This window comes from Physcomitrium patens, chromosome 23 (assembly GCF_059467195.1).
Source record: "Physcomitrium patens ecotype Gransden chromosome 23, ASM5946719v1, whole genome shotgun sequence".
NCBI lineage: Eukaryota > Viridiplantae > Streptophyta > Bryopsida > Funariales > Funariaceae > Physcomitrium > Physcomitrium patens.
In genome coordinates, this window is record NC_143432.1 from 14,349,285 (window position 1) to 14,353,719 (window position 4,435).

The following is a 4,435-nucleotide window of genomic DNA, read 5'->3' on the forward strand; positions in this document are numbered from 1 at the left end:
CTTTGTTAAAAAATAAAACAATATCTTTAGTTAAGAAAAATAAATCCATGTATGTAGAAATCATAGATAATCATTTGTTGTCCTGTGGATATATTATCAATAAAATAATTTCTTTAAATATACCAACTAAAGATCATAATAGATTAGTAATATTTAATATAACTAGAATTCATTCTAATTTAGTTATTTTAAGATTATTATAGCTAAAAAAATATAACCTTCAAATAGATTGGAGTTCTTGTAATTTTAATTTTTTCCATAGTTTAGTCTAAGATCTTGGTAGTCAAGTGAAAATCCATAAGTTTAATATATCCAAATCCTTATCGATAGGTACAAGAGCTTTTATATATTCTACAAAAAAAATGAATAAGATTTTGTTGTATATGCTATATTTATTTTTAATAAAAAAAATTTAAGTAACATTTTAAGCTAATATTAAGATTATTAATATATTTATGAAAAGTAGAATGTAGATATTTTTTTAAAGCATTATTTTTATGACTATTCCATTGATCTTCAAGAAAGAGCTCAACCACGATTTAGAAAAAACTATAACTTATCATAAAACAAACTGGCTGCACTCAAAGGATACATTAATAAGAACTTGGTTAAATACTTCATATGTCATTCTAAATTTTGAGTAAAGATTCTTATCTTATTTTTGAAGAACAAAGATAGATGTTTGTAGATGTTTGTGGACTATTAAAGACTCAAAAATATCACCATCAAAAATAAATATCTTCTACTTTTGATTTTAATACTACTTCATTAAGTAAATTAAGTAAAGATCTATACAAAAATAGACCTATAAGAAGCATAAAACTTAGTATGTATTAAAAAAGAGATGAAAAAAAACTATGTTTTAAACCAAGTATCAGTATTTTAAATATAATATCAAGCTTTTTGGACTCACAAATATACCAGCTTCTTTTTAACATCTAATAAAATATATATTTTATAATTTTTTTTATGAATTTATTTTTTATGACTTAATTGATATTTTAATTTTTCTAAGAAAAAAAAAGAGCATAAATTTTATGATCAATATGTCTTACAAAAACTAACAAATACAAGATTATACGCAAAGATGAAAAAGTATATATTTCATAATATTCAAGTTGACTTCTTAAGATTTATCATTTCAAACAATGGTTGTATGGTGGATCCTAAGAAGGTCTAGACTATAATGGATTGGAAGATCTCAAAAATAATTAAAAATGTGTAATATTTTTTTGAGATTTGCCAATTATTACTAAATCTTCATCAAAAATAATTTTCAAATTGCAACTCTCCTTATACATTTGGTGTGTAAAAACAAACTTGAGTGGAACAAAGAAGTAAAAATATCTTTTGAAGTCTTGAAGACAACATTTTTTTTCTATATCAATCTTGTATTACATGCCCTTTTCTAAAGCATTTTTTATGGAAATAAATGCATCGAACTATATTATATTTGTGGTATAGTCAAAAATAAGAGCAAATGACAAGTTCCACTTATTAGTTTTCTATTTCAAGAAATTTTCAGCAATTGAGATTAACTACAATATTTATAACAAAAAGCTTCTTATAATCATAGATTTATTTTAAAAATAGCATCATTATCTAAAAGGCACTTTTAATTTAGACATTGTATATACGGATGATGATAACCTTAAACATTTCATATCAATACATATTTTGAATTCTTACCAAGCTAATTGGACCATGTCTTTATGAAGATTTGATTTTAAGATTACTTATCTATCTAAAAAATAACAAGGTTTATTAAATGTCATTTTTAAATATTCTTTTTTTTTAACCAAAAGAAGAAATATATCCTTTGATTAATAAAATATGATTGTCTTGAAGCCAAAGGATTTTCATCTTCAAGCAATGAAATCAATATTGATTGTTGATACAATTATTTTTAGTATTATAAATAAGAAGATCAAAAAAAATATTTTTTATTGCTTCAAATATGGAAGACAATTAAAGACTCTATACAAATATGTTACATTTTTTTAAAATCAAAAATTCCTTGTTATCAACTAATGGACTTCTTTAGCCATTACCTATTCCAAAAGAACTATGATCTTTTGTTATTATGGATTTTATCATAGATGTTCCAGTCATAGATTTGTATGATTTTAAATTTATGATAGTAGATTATTTTATCAAGATAGCATATTTTATTCTATATACAAAATCTATCATACATGAAGAAATAGTTAAGCTTATTTTTTATAATATTTTTTCTTATTATAGATTATTTAAGGATAATATATTATATAGGAAGACTCAATTTATATCAAGATTTTAGAGAATCCTTTTTAAGATTTTAAAGGTAGACATAAAACTATCTTTGATTTTTCATTCTCAAATCAATATATAGACAAAGCATGCAAATCAAGTTTTGCAACAATATTTAAGGTATACCATCAAATATCAATAAGATAATTAAACAATTCTTTTGTCATTGGTAGAATTTACTTATAATAATATGATATATTATTTTATATAACAAATAATTTTTTTACTAATTATGATTATTATCCACAACTTGATACTTTGACTTTATAAAAATTAGTAGTCTTCTAAACATAAATTTGACAAATTATTTATTTAAGCTATATATGAAAATAAATATACAATTAAAAGAAGCTTAAGAACAGCAAAAGACCAATGCAAATGCCTATTGTAAGGAGCAACCTTAATTCTATGTTGGCAATAAGGTATGGTTACTTTGTCATAATATCAAGACTATCCACCCTTATGATAAGTTGGATTATCATAGGCTTAGATCCTTACTTATTTGTAAAAAAATCTATCTAATTGCTTATTGATTACATCTACCAAAGTCTATGAATATCTATTTCATATTTTACATATTTCTTCTTAAAATATATAAGATAATAAATATCTCGGAAAGAAGATAAATGCCACTTCTTCTTATAGAAGTAGATAATAATTAAAAATTTGAGGTAGGAGAAGTTTTAGACTCAAGGGGGTTTCAAAATGTATTAAAATATCTTGTTTATTAGAGCGGATATAATATTTGTGACTACACATAGGAGCTAGTAAAGAATTTTATAAATGCAGTAAAGAAGGTTGATGCTTTTCATTGACAATATCTATCAAAAACAAGATAAAGAATAGAAAATATTTGTTCAAATAGAAACAAGATTCAAAAAAGATAGCATTCTAAGTTCTATCCTTATTTGTAATTTTTGTGTATTTGTGGTATTAAGCAGATGGAAAATCAATAACAAGTAGATTCAATTCAAGAACTATTATTTGCTAACTTACTGAAAAAGAAACTGTAATTGTCACAATCTTCAAGTCAAAATAATAGAAATAAAGATTCTTAAAAAGAACATATTTTTTTAAAAATAAATGGTGATATACAATATGTTTGATATCACAATCTTGGAAGTTATTTCTAATTTTTGATAATTTCATTACAAATTATTTCCAATGTTTGATAATTTCATTAAAAATAACAATAATTCTTGAGTATATTTTAAATATTTTTATTTGGAAGAAGTTACAAAGGCTTCAACAATGATCAAATAATAGAGTGGTTTTTTTGACCTAATATAGAATAATATTAATGGATAAAGACCTATCAATAACCTTCAAAGAAAATATAGATTAAAATATGTAGCAAATATAATTTGTTGCATCTTAAACTTCCTCAACATATGATCACTGCTCCTTGTAGAATTTGTCCCTAGAAGAAGAAGTAATGTCACAGACACAAATATTTATTTAGATAAAAAATACTAGGTAAAATTTAAATATAAGTAGATTTGATAGTATATTATGATGAAACTTCATAAAAGCTTCATAGATGCATATTTGATTGTATATATTTTTGTAGTTGATTGTTAGATTAAAAATTTAGCTAATATATTAGTCTTGTGTGCCATAAATAGATAGTTTATGATACAAGCTAATAATATGATACACATGTAGAAAACTTACTTTACAAATTAAGACACATGTTTTACAAATTGGACACATGTTAAAGGTCCAATAAAACATCACCATTTAGTTTTTAATTAGATAGTATATATAGAAGGAAGAAAGAAGTCTTTTTTATTCTTGTCAAAAAAATTTTAATTCTTATTTTTGTTTCAAGACTTTTTAGTCTTTTTGTCTTTGGCAATATCCATTCTAATTTAATAATTTACCATCTTTGAGTGATTTTTTAGTTTATTTGAATGATATAAGAATTTATTGATCTTTTAATTTATTAAAATTTATATCATTGATATAGAATTATAATCCTTCATCTATAAGCTTTTATAATGCAAAATGAATATGAATTTTATTTTCTTTAATATTCTTAAAATATATTAAAATATTATTTAGATAACATAAAATAAAATAATCTAAAAATTATTAAACTATATTAAAATATTATTTAGATAATATAAAATAAAATTATCTAAAA